The sequence below is a fragment of the Lagenorhynchus albirostris genome, chromosome 4 (assembly GCF_949774975.1).
Source record: "Lagenorhynchus albirostris chromosome 4, mLagAlb1.1, whole genome shotgun sequence".
Taxonomy (NCBI): Eukaryota; Metazoa; Chordata; class Mammalia; order Artiodactyla; family Delphinidae; genus Lagenorhynchus; species Lagenorhynchus albirostris.
Window position 1 is genome coordinate 121210230 of NC_083098.1, and position 12786 is coordinate 121223015.

Consider the following 12786-nt stretch of genomic DNA (forward strand, 5'->3'; position numbering starts at 1 on the left):
TCTTTTATTGGTTCTAAGAATACTACATTTTGAAAAGAACATTGCTGTAGGCATTATATTCTTAGGAATTGATAACTTTCTTCCAGTATCAGTATTAGCTAAAACCTAATTGTCAGGCTATTACCTAAGCTTAGTAAACTGTAGATTAATCCACTTAATCATGCAAGCTTTCTGAAGGAGATGATATTAGAAAATGATTTTTTAATTCACTGTAGAATTTCATATTCTAAGCATTGAAATGTACAATCCATTATAGTTGATTATTGATCATGTTGCATTTTTGCAGGAAATAGTTCAGTACATTTTTTGTAAGAAATTTATAATTAGTATCTGACTTTACTGGGCTAGAAATTTTTTGTTGTTGTTTTGTTTTGTTTTTTTCCATACCTACTTACCATTGTAGATGGAAAGGAGGGAAGAAGAAAAAAGAATATAAGAAAATAGGAACGGATGTTCCTATCCGTTGTGAGGTCATTCAGTGGGCTGAGAAATATTAGATAACAGTTGTCCTGTTGAAAATCTGCTGCATGGGTCAATGTCAGGTTTTATCTTAGAAAGTGGGGAGTTTGTATCATTTCTCCTCCTTAATTTATCAGTGATTTTTTACAACTGTGACTAGTCAATGACTTTATTGCATTCCCATGTAAAATGGAGCTAAGAGCTTTTGTAATACAGAAGAAGATACAAGAGATAAAAAACTCAGGTTGACAAATTTGAAATACCTTTTTGACAGTAAGGGAGAACAATGTACTTGATTTACGTTACTTAAGACACAAAGAAACCTTTTATTTGAGATATAGTATGATCAAAATATGATTAAATTACCTTCATGTTCTGTATCACTTCATCTCTTTTTTATGTTGAAAATGTAATTTTAATAGGTAATGCTTCATCTTACATAGGAGCACAATAAAATACACCACATTCTGAAGAAACTCCAGAAGTTACGAGAATAAGAGTGGGGAAAACTCAGATGGGCTACAATGTCCATTACCTTAAACTGCAAGAGACAAAGGTTCCAACCCACAGGTTAACATTTACATACTTATGACTGACTGCATTTATGTCTTAAAAACAACAAGAGTCAGGAATTAGATATGGAAGGGTGGGAAAGAACAGTTTTGTGGGGGAGGAACTCTGTCAATGCAGAAAAAAGAGCTGATTATCAAATTAAAGAATAAAAGGAGCTCCCGTAGCTAATATTAGAGGGATGACAGTAAGAATCATTAACTGAGGATATGATGCCTTCTAAGGGAGAAACCTTTCTGATGATACTTATGCAAGCTGGCTGCTTGAGATTTGCTCAGCAGGTCTGTAAGAAAGACTCATAAATGCCTCAGCAAACCCCAAGGGATTATCAGATTGGTGTTTCCTAATAATCCACACCGGTGGTCACACATGAAGTTTTGAGACAAGAAATAAGAGCAAGGTCATAACGCAAATGGCAGACACAAATGCGGCACAGGTGAAAGTCCCACACAAAGCCAGTCACAAGTGTGGCTGTGCTGTGACTCTATGATCGTCTAACTAATCAGACAATACAAACACATTTCAAATTTCTAGGAGGTAAAAAATGTCACATACTGATGCTTTAGGCGTGCTCAGGGTCAGCTTATAAATACTCCATTCAGTGATGTATCTTAACACAAATTTGCATCAGTGAAAAGAAACTGGCAAAATCTCTCTCTCACCATTCAATTTGTCAGACGGTGAAGACCAAAATAGAATGTTTCATCAGTTTTAATTTTTAAATACGATGGTCACATTGGGAAAAATGAAATAAACACAGTAAAATAAACTGTACAGAGGCAAAGTAGAATAACAAAAATTTTTTTATTAAAATATAAGTTTTACAGAAGTTTCCAGACAAGCCATACAAAGTGGTCACAAGCTTTTAATTGAAGGGAGGATTCTACACTTGACAGCAAAGTCACAATGTTATTAGTGAGGGCCGTGATGTTTGCGTAATGTTCCCATTTTGGTTCAAACAATCAAGCTTGTCCATCTACAGTGTCTAAATAAAGTTAGACTTGGCTAGAGAGCATATTCTAAAGAACTGGTTAGCTGCTTTTAACCAATGCAATCAGATCACCATAAAAAGGGGGTAAGGAGCCCATAAAATGAAAACTACCTTCCCCCCCACCACTAAAAAAAAATAATAATAAAAAAAGAAAAACACCCACACCCCTGCAGCTAACCCTGACAACTACCTTCATTCATAGTGCTTTATACTTAAACCATGATGAGGGAGATGAATAAAAGCAGAGAAGGGCCACTGCTTTTAAACATTTCACAACAACCCAGATGATATTTCTAGCCTCTGCTCATGCTTTACAACAGTGAATCAGGACAAGACATAGATTTGCTACTGTGCATTTACTCACCAGAGGACTGAAGATGTCTGGACTTGTATTCTGTAATGTTTCTGAGACTGTGTCCATTAAATGCAAACAAAAAAGGAAGAAGCCTTGGCAGAACAGGGGAAGTGATGTACACTTGATGATTGGATAGATTTAAATATTATTCGTGGCATATAGCCTAGTCCATGCTCTAGCTGTTTCTATGGCTTGGGCTTCGTTGGTCTTCCACTGCTCTGCTACATCATTTGCTGATGGGTCATCTGGGTTGGGAGCAGTTAACAAAGCCTGGATCGATAGCAGGACTGCGTGGATCTGCAGTACTGGGGACCACTTATCCTTCAAAATATCTAAACATATTCTTCCCAACTTGTCTACATTAGGATGATACATTTTGGTCATGAAACATACTTTAGGGGCTGCCATTGGGTATTCTTCTGGAAGGAATAGTTCAAGTTTAAAAGTCCCTCCCTCAAAGGGGGAATACCTGAGGGCCAGCAGTGACCACATGAAAATAACGGGCGTTGCTCTCATCTGGTTCTGCTTTAATGCCGGAAACTGGTTCTGCCAGCACACACTGGGTTTCCTTGATAATCCTGCGGGGCAGCCTGGCCATCTTGTCGGATCCCGAGTTCGGCCTCTGGTCTGGTTTCCGGCCCACTTTCTCTCTTGTTCCTAATTTTATTCTGCATCAAACAACAACAAGAAGTGTCTGTAACATTTTAGACTTTGTTATATTCAAAGCCAGTTTATCTTCAATCAGTCATGCAGGGTTTTGTCAAGGGAGGGTGTCAAATCTCATTCTCTGAATGTCTTTAAAAAGAAAATACATTTCAAGAATACTCACAAACTCTTGGATTAGCAAACTCAAACAAATATAGAACATAATATTTAAAGTTGATGAATGTAAAACGTCCCTCATATATTGCTGGTGCTTTCTTGAAAACAAAAGAAGTCATAGTTGTAGTAAAAAAAAAAAGTATTAAAAGTCATAAAATCTTAATGCTCCTTCAGCTAGTAATTCCCTCTCTAGAGTTGTCTAAGAAAATAATCAGAAACTTGAACAACCATTTCTGTAAATGGATGATCATTGCAGCATTCTTTATCAATAGCAAAGTAAGCTTGACTGTTGAACCGTAGAAACAAGGGTAAACATATTTTGGTGTATCCATATGAGAGAAAAGTGCAGCCATTTAAATTAAAAATTTTCAAGAATATTTAATAGGAAGATTCTCATCATATAATCAAGCTTCGCTCATATAATGTTAAGAGAAAAAAAGCAGGATATAAGAAAGTTAATTCTGAAAACGATAGAAACATACATGTAAAAAATTGAATGGAAACACATCAAAATGTAATAACGGCCATATCTAGAGTATTGAATTGTAGGTGATTTTAATTTTTTCTTGATAATTTTCTGTATAATTCAAAATCTTTTCAATGAGCTTATGTGACTTTTATAGTTAGGTAGCTTCAATAGCTTATGTGACTTTATATAGTTTAAAGAAATATAACAAAAAAATCTGATACGGTGTTAAGGGTGGTTCTGTTTAAGAACAGGCATATGGGAGAAATGAACCTTTAATGTCCCTTCAATTCTAAGGACCATCTGCCCAGTCCTATTAACCAGTAACCACTGAAAGAAGTTAGATGCAATTAGTAAAGGTAGAAAGAAACAGTGCCTTTGTGAGTTCTATCTGTATCCCTGTGCATATCTCCCGCCTTAAACTAATGGAGCTATTTATTGAGTTCAAGCTGTCCCCAAGGAGGGCTGCTTTCTACTTTGCTTCTATGCAAGTGTTGTTCACTTTTTACAACTGGCTACTGAATCAAAGCCAGCAGCTGGCCATCCATGTTATTACAGAGAACAATAGTCCAAGCCCAAGCCCCTCAAGAGGGGCCCTGCTCCCATATATTGAATACGCCTGCATAAGAAGCAGACACCACCGAGGCCCGGTCTATCTGATTCTGCTCATGCGATACCTACAGAAAATATGAAGACAGAAGACGTGAGGACCACATCTTATTGAGTGACCTTGGGAAACTCAATTGAACTCCAGTTTAGTTATCTTTAAAATTGGAATCATATTGGCTCTATCTACCTCCTGTAAAGCATGTAAGAAAGAAGTTTGTAAATTACAGTTAGTTGTTAGATGATTATGTTCCTATTTTTCTTATGATTTCTTTTCCTTTGCAAGTACATAATGATGCTAAAGAGACAGTAAAATAGTATCAGTCCTCCTGCCTTGCCCAGGACTTCATGTAGCTTTGTAATGTGATCTCAAAGTGGACTGCAACTGGATGGCCTGGTGCTATCTATTAGCACCACTTGAAGTGAACCTATATGCCAGTGGCATATTGAGCTGACAAGCTGTGATGTCACTGGCAGAAGCAGCACTTCCGGAAGGCAGAGTTGCTGAGGGTTTTTTATGACATTATTCTCTCAGCATATTGGATTCTGCTGGTCAGTAGTGGCAGTGGTGTCTGGGGAAATAAGGTCAAGTGAAGCAGTATGTTACTAATGATTTAGCGGTTACAGCCTGTCCGAGGCATAGGCTGGACCCAGATGAATTATGATTTTTTTTTTCTAAAATTAAGCTTAAACCTCATAGAGTTATCAGCACTGATTTCTTTTGTCTTTCAAAAGTTGATTAATTTTGTGGTAGATAGACATTTTCCTCTTTCTTGTCAGAATAGAAAAATACCCAGGTGTGAGCCTTTCCTGCTATGGTTTCTTTAGCTGTTTTATTCTTCAATTTATAGAGCAGTATTCCTGCCTTTTTGAGGAAGGAGAAATACTATTGATGTTTGTTACAGAACACTGTACTGTTCTGATTCTCTTTCTACCTTATTGATTCCCTGATGCTCTCCATGAGATCATTCTATGATTTTTTTTCTAAAGCCTGGTGTGCAAAGAGCTGATCAGGCACCATATTTTTTGAGATCCTTAAAAGCCAAGCTACGTTGTCCTTTAGGCAGTGGAGTTTTGATCAAGAGAGGAAATGATGGCCATATTTATGTTATAGAAAAGTCACTTTGGCAGCTATCTAGTCAGGGAGACATGTAAGGATGCTATTATCATCCAGGGGATAGATGGGGATTTCTTCAATGGGCGCATTGGTAGTCAGGGATGGGAAGAAGAATTCAAGAAATATTAAGGAGGTGAGATCAACAGGTATAGACTGGGTATAAAGCTAACTGCCAGGTTTCTAGAGTGGGTGTCTAGGGTGACACATCAACAGGTAGCTACCAATGTTCTCTGTCTAGATACAACCTAGTAGAGAAAAGAAATATAAAAACATGTAAGTGCAATTACTGAACAATTCCCATGTGTCAGGCATTATCCAAAACATTCTATGTGCCTCGTCTTATTGATTCTTCTCGTCAGTACTATGATATACTATTGTTATTGCCATTTTAAAGATGAAGAAACTGAGACTAAGAAAAACTGGGCAATACACTCAAGGTCAATTGACTGGTAAGTAGTGGACCAAAATTTGGAGCCTCCTAGGTAGGCTGATTGTAAAACCTCTGCTGCACAGTACCTAGCAATGTTTACCCATAAGTATTCTAAACAAAGTTCAAAAAGGAACATTGAAGCACTTAGAAGAACCAACTGCCAGAGGGTATATTAGGGTTAGCCATTCATGTAAAAATAATGCAAAATGGTAAGCTGCTTTCTTCTCAAACTCATAGTTTAATATACAAGTAAAATTGCTAATTCCCAAATTAGAGAATCTTAGAGGAAAGTTTCAAAGATGGAAAGTCTCAATATTTCGTATAACCCATTTATTTTCTAAAAATGAGAAATTAAAACCTAGAGAAGGCTCATTTCCTCCTAAAATTATCACAGTAAAACAGGTGGAACCTACACAAGAACTAAAGCAAAAAATATTCAAACCTAATCAAAGATGATAACAGAAAGCGATTTTAACCATTCATTTAAGAGAGGAGAGCCAATTGCCACCCTGACATTCTTAATGTCTTGCTTCTGGCAGATGCAGTTCTAGCTAATCTGGCTGTGGTCCTTTGTGACCTCAGAGAATGACACATGGTTAGCTAGGCTTTAAGATGATCTCTAGAGCAAAACAGTCGCTATTGCTCTCCTGAGGAAGTGATTTGTGTGTGGTTTATTAAGGTAGATTTGGTTTTATTGTTAGAGCAGTCTGTCATTTCACAGTCAACCCCTAATTGTTATATTTTCCATTGTTATTCTTTATCACTAGAAGACTTTAAAAATCAGTATAAAGTATAAAAGCCCTGGGAAGCCTTTTAAATTGTTTGATGGAAAAACAGTTTTGCTTACTAAGTGCACAGTTTGGAAGGTCTCCTTCCCATATCGTTTTGAGAAAATATATAATATAATGGTTATAGACTCTACTATCTATAAACCTTAGGTTCTAATCAAATTGAAAGGTCACTTTCTAAATTGAGCCGTGACCAAATTATTTTTTATTTATTTTTATTATTTTATTTTTAATTTTTTAAAAATGGAAGTATATTTGATTTGGAAGTATTTGATTTGGAAGTATATTTGATTATATTTTAATTTTTTAAAAATGGAAGTATATTTGATTTACAATGTTGCAGGTGTACAGCAAAGTGATTCAGTTATATATATATATATATATATATATATATATTGTGTTTCTCTGTCTGACTTAATACACATAGTATGATAATCTCTCAGTCCATCCATGTTACTTCAAATGGCATTAGTTCATTCCTTTTTATGGCTAAGTAATATTCCATTGTATATATATATACCATATCTTCTTTATCCATTTATCTGTTGGTGGACATTTGGTTGCTTCCATGTCTTTACGATTGTAAATAGCGCTGATATGAACATTGGGGTGCATGTATCTTTTCGAATTAGAGTTTTCATCTCTTCTGGATATATGCTCAGAAGTGGTATTGCTAGATCATATGATAACTCTATTTTTAGTTTTCTAAGGAACCTCCAAGCCATGACCAATTTTTAGGTGATTACAGTTGTGAGTGACTAAGCTACACAGGAAAACCAATTTCATGACTATACTCTTAGGTTAAAATGTTCAAGCCTGGAATTAGCATACGTATATGAAAGGCCGTTAGAAACCACTCAAATGGAAGGCAAGAAATCCTGCTACTTGGAAAAAAATCCGTTACATCTGTAGCTGGCTTCACCTGCTTACTAGTTTTCCTGTTTGTGCCCTGTCACCTGTTGGTTAGTGGGCAAGTAACCCACTGATTTTGTATTCTTTTTTACACCTTTGTATTTGGAATCCATCTCCCTAGGACAGAAAGACAAAGGGAGATGTGGGAGAAAGTGAGACCAGGGATGCTGTGGGTAGGAAATAGCAGGGATGGGGAGGGAGAGGATGGCAGAAAAAAAAGACGCAGGAAGGCCCATTAGGGACAGTGTGGTAACCTCCGCATTGATTCACTATCAACACATTGACAGTATAAACAAAATTGTATGGGAAAATTTAAATCTATAAAATACATGAACAAACTATTTTCAAGCACTTCAAAGGTATTACTTACAAAATATATATTATTCTTATCAGAATCCAGAAATCTATTATTTTGTGTATTTTAAAGAAGTTGAATTTCTTTTAAAAAATACTATAATATAGAGTTTTCACCAACTCAGACTGTCTTTTTGTTTAATTAGGCCTGTTAATAAGATTTTTGCTGTGTATATCTAGTACCACTTACCACTTTAGATTTTTAAGCTCAGCGTAAACTGGTATCAGCGGGAAACTCCTACGTATGATGATTGCTTTTAAGTTTAAAAGTAGAATATTTCTCGGGCTTCCCTGGTGGCGCAGTGGTTGAGAGTCTGCCTGCCGATGCAGGGGACACGGGTTCGTGCCCCGGTCCGGGAAGATCCCACATGCCGCGAAGCGGCTGGGCCCGTGAGCCATGGCCGCTGAGCCTGCACGTCCGGAGCCTGTGCTCCGCAACGGGAGAGGCCACAACAGTGAGAGGCTCGCGTACCGCAAAAAACAAACAAACAAAAAAAGTAGTATATTTCTCAATAGTCATTAGTTCCTTTAAAGAACATGATTCCACTCCAGGATAACAATCTTTGATGCCCTGCTACAATGACTGGACATTTTTTTCCAAATTAATAAAGCTGGCTTCCATTTAATTGAGTTAATCACTAATTCAACTATCTCGATCCTAGCAGCATGACATTAAGGACAATTTAGTAATAAAGTAATAAGCTGAATATTTAATAGAAAAAGACCTATTTTTTAATGTAAAAATGTTATTCTCATTGACAATTCTTGGGGAAATTTTTGCTGTCATGGCAACTATTCTTAGCAGAATCTTGCTCTTCTGCTTTACAGTCAAGGTCTTTTGATGGTTGAATAGATTATTTAAATCACTAGTGGAGAGCACGTAATAGCTGTTGGTTTAGACTTCAGATGGTTTTGCATGATAAATGATAAGTGCTTTTAATGATGATGAAAAGTTATTTATTAATAACAAGCAAAATTGGCCACTCATCTGTCAATTCTCAGATTAGATGCTATTTCTTTAAGGAAATCTTTTCTACTTAAGTAAACTCAATCATTACATTCTACACTTTTCCATCTTACTCCCTGTAAAATAACTTGATCCTACTTATATTCCCAGCAGTTAGTACAGTGGCTGCACCTTCTAAGTACTTGATAAATATTTGCCGAATAAGTAATACATGAAAATCTGTAATGTACAAAAATTTTACATTTTGTACTAACTTGGTTTTGGATTTGCATGATCTACATTTTGCATTTAAATATGCAGCAAATGTGTACAATAATTCAGGTTCATTTGGTACAAGAATGCATTACTTCTTATTTTTGCAGGATTACATTTATATTCAGATTTTTAATGGCTATACATTTTATTTAATAATTAATTTTATACTATTATTAATGATGAAATGCCAGGATTATTAAAACTTAATGAAACGTTTAGTTTTAGTGCACAATTTACCCTTTCATTTTATCCATTGGACTGTTTACAAAACCAATTCAGCTTCAGTATTTGAAATACAATGAGTGGATTCCTCTGTTGTGGATAATTGCTTCAGTTGAGAATATTATACAAGACAGGAGAGAAAACGTGGTTTAAATATTCTGACTAAATATACTTTGCATCTTATGACTATTACAGGACAGAATGCCTTGGTAATTTATTCCTAGCTCTCTCTTTAAATTTTATATATTTAGAGTTCATTGTTATGTTTCTTAAAATATCATATAAATTCTGCTATAAATTTTGAGCCATCTTTGTGAAAGTGGTCCTGCTTAAAACTACAAAATCTGTCTGAGTCTCAAAGATGGAAACATGTCTGGGCAGCTTGGGCACAAGTAATGTGAGTTACTCTCTGATACATGCCCTCAGCTCCATTGGACAGGACAGTGCATTCTCTATAATTTCCTAGTTAGTTCTGCAGTTAGATTACGCAAGTGACTTGCATCTTGTCCTCAACTCCGTCTTCTTTCAGAAGCACAAATCAGTTCCATCACTGATGGGTATAAGGAGTGGGAAAGGGGGATTACAATGTATTCCTCCCACCATGTAATCTATAAGGCGCTCTGAGCCAAACAAAATCATGTGGGCATTGAATTTCAAAACCATAACATATATGTATTGATTTATAGTGACAGTGTTGCTTAGGAAATAAGAAATCTCAGTCTCATTAAAGAAACTAGCCAATAGCAAGTATGTAAAATATTTATACATCTGGTATAAATAAGCAATTCATTCAGGTTACTTTTTTCTGAAAATGTATCTCTAATGGATATTACTCAGCCATAAAAAGAAACGAAATTGAGTTATTTGTAGCCAGGTGGATGGATCTAGAGACTCATACAGAGTGAAGTAAGTCAGAAAGAGAAAAACAAATACCATATACTAACACACATATATGGAATCTAAAAAGACAAACAAACAAAAAACAATGGTTCTGAAGAACCTAGGGGCAGGACAGGAATAAAGATGCAGACATAGAGAATGGACTTGAGGACACGGGAAGTGGGAAGGGGAAGCTGGGATGAAGTGAGAGAGTGGCATGGACATATATACACTACCAAATATAAAATAGCTAGTGGGAAGCAGCCACATAGCACAGGGAGATCAGCTCGGTGCTTTGTGAACACCTAGAGGGGTGGGATAGGGAGGGTGGGAGGGAGATGCAAGAGGGAGGAGATATGGGGATATATGTATACGTATAGCTGATTCACTTTGTTATAAAGCAGAAACTAACACACCATTGTAAAGCAATTATACTCAATAAAGATGTTAAAAAAAGATATTTAGATTGTATGCTAAATTTAGGTGATACAAGAGTTATGGTTGATGGTCACTGTAACATACAAACCTGAAATTTCATGTCTTAGCACAAAATAAGCTTAGTTTTTGTTCACATAAAGTCTAGTGTGATGATAGTGTTTTGTGGGTTGAGGTTCTTATATATTCTGCACACCATTGTCAGGGACTTGAGTTTATACAGGTCTGTTTAGAGACTCAGGTTGATAAAAACTCTGCTTCTTGTAACATTGGGCTTCTGAGGTGTCTCTCGGGGTTGACCAACTGAGGAAATGAAATGTGGAGAATTGTGGACTTTTATCTGAAAGGAGTGTGTATTTCTTCTACTTGGGTTCCATAATCTGTCTTACAGTCTAACCAAATGCAAAAGGAGTGGGAAGACAGGGTTAACAGTGGGTGGCCATTTTCTAAAAACAACATTTCTCTGTGAAAGGACAGCATGAATTTTTGGTGAATAGCTTGCTTCCTCTGCTATGGTAAGAGAGTGATCATGATTGCTGTATTCAAGCAACAACTGAAAATTGTCTTTGGAGAAATGGTATTAAAAATAAGGCTATTTTTAAAAATGAAAACTAAACATTATCAATCCATAATTGAATATATTTAGGACTGTTGTTTTAGAACTAGAGGATTGTTGTGTCATCAAATAGAATCCCATGTAGATGATTATGGAGATATTCTTAGATTTCGGAAGTTCAAAATAGTTATTTCCTTTTTTCCCTCAGGTGATTATTTTTAAGTAATGGGATAAAAAGCCCTCTTTCTGTAGTTGCTTACCTAAAATTACTAAGCAAGATGCTAGTTTTATTTAGAAGATATATACAACACATTCTTTTGTATTATAATGATTATGACATATAATCATTCTGTGCTGCTAAAATAAAGTTCTGTGATTAAGAATAACTGTGTCTTTATAGTACTTTACAAAATATTTCTAAGTCCTTATGCCACTTGAGCCCATCAATGAGCCTTTGAGAAAGATAGAAAAGGTATTATTAGCCCCCTTTTGGACAAGAAATATAGACTAAGCAATTACACTCTAATAAAGATGTTAAAAAAAAAAGAAATATAGACTCACAGTGTTTAAACAGCCAGCTTAAAATACTGTGGATTGTAAGGGTTAGATGAGTAAGAACTGTAATCTTGTAATGCTGTTTTCATTACCTACATGACTGAATCTACCTGGACACTGGAAAGGACCATTAGTTTGAATTTTGCAGTTTGTACAATCTATAAAAATGACCACTGATGCAGGTGATGTGAGTATCACAAGGTGACTGAAATAACAGATCAGCATTGTTGGTTTATTCATTTTGCTGATGTAGGCGTATCTTGTGTATTAGCTTTTAAATATTCATAGAGTAGAATTCCAGGAGTGGACAGATATTAAGTCTTTTTCTTTTAATTCACAAGGGCCATCGAAGCTGTAGCTCCAGTGTATTTCTAAATGAACCCATAACTCTTCTATATTTTTCAAAAATGATTTTATTTAGTATAAGTAACTTTTAAACTTTTTATTCACTGATACATTATTGAGTTTTTATTGCCTAAAATTGTTTAGTACAGATATAAAAGACAAAGTTGCTTTTCTCAAGAAGATCACAGTCTCACGAGGGTTAGAGAGTAAGCAGAGACTTCTCAATCTGATAAAGTTGATGAAAGAAGAATATTCAGGGAGGCTTATAAGCCCTTGGAGTAGAGGCTACCTCAGTGTTGGGTGGGATGGAGTGATTGCTGTAGAAGGTGTCCCAGAGGAGGTGATGTTTGAATTGATTCTGGAAGGATGAGTGCGAGTTCAAAACAGACATGTGGTACTTCTTTTTTTTTAATAAATTTATTTATTTTATTTATTTATTTTTGGCCGCGTTGGGTCTTCGTTGCTGCATGCAGGCTTTCTCTAGTTGCGGTGAGCTGGGACCACTCTTCATTGCGGTGCGGAGGCTTGCAGTGGCTTCTCTTGTTCTGGAGCACGGGCTCTAGGCGCGTGGGCTTCAGTAGTTGCAGCATGAGGGCTCAGTAGTCGTGGCTCGCGGGCTCTAGAGTGCAGGCTCAGCAGTTGTAGTGCATGGGCTTAGTTGCTCCGGGGCATGTGGTATCTTCCCCGACCAGGGCTTGAACC

The 12786-nt window shown here is 36.3% G+C and overlaps 1 pseudogene; it reads right to left on the reverse strand.

Moving 5' to 3' along the window:
- Positions 1 to 2441: 2441 nt before the first annotated feature.
- LOC132519469 (ubiquitin-conjugating enzyme E2 N-like) lies at positions 2442 to 2989 on the reverse strand (annotated as a pseudogene).
- Positions 2990 to 12786: the final 9797 nt, after the last annotated feature.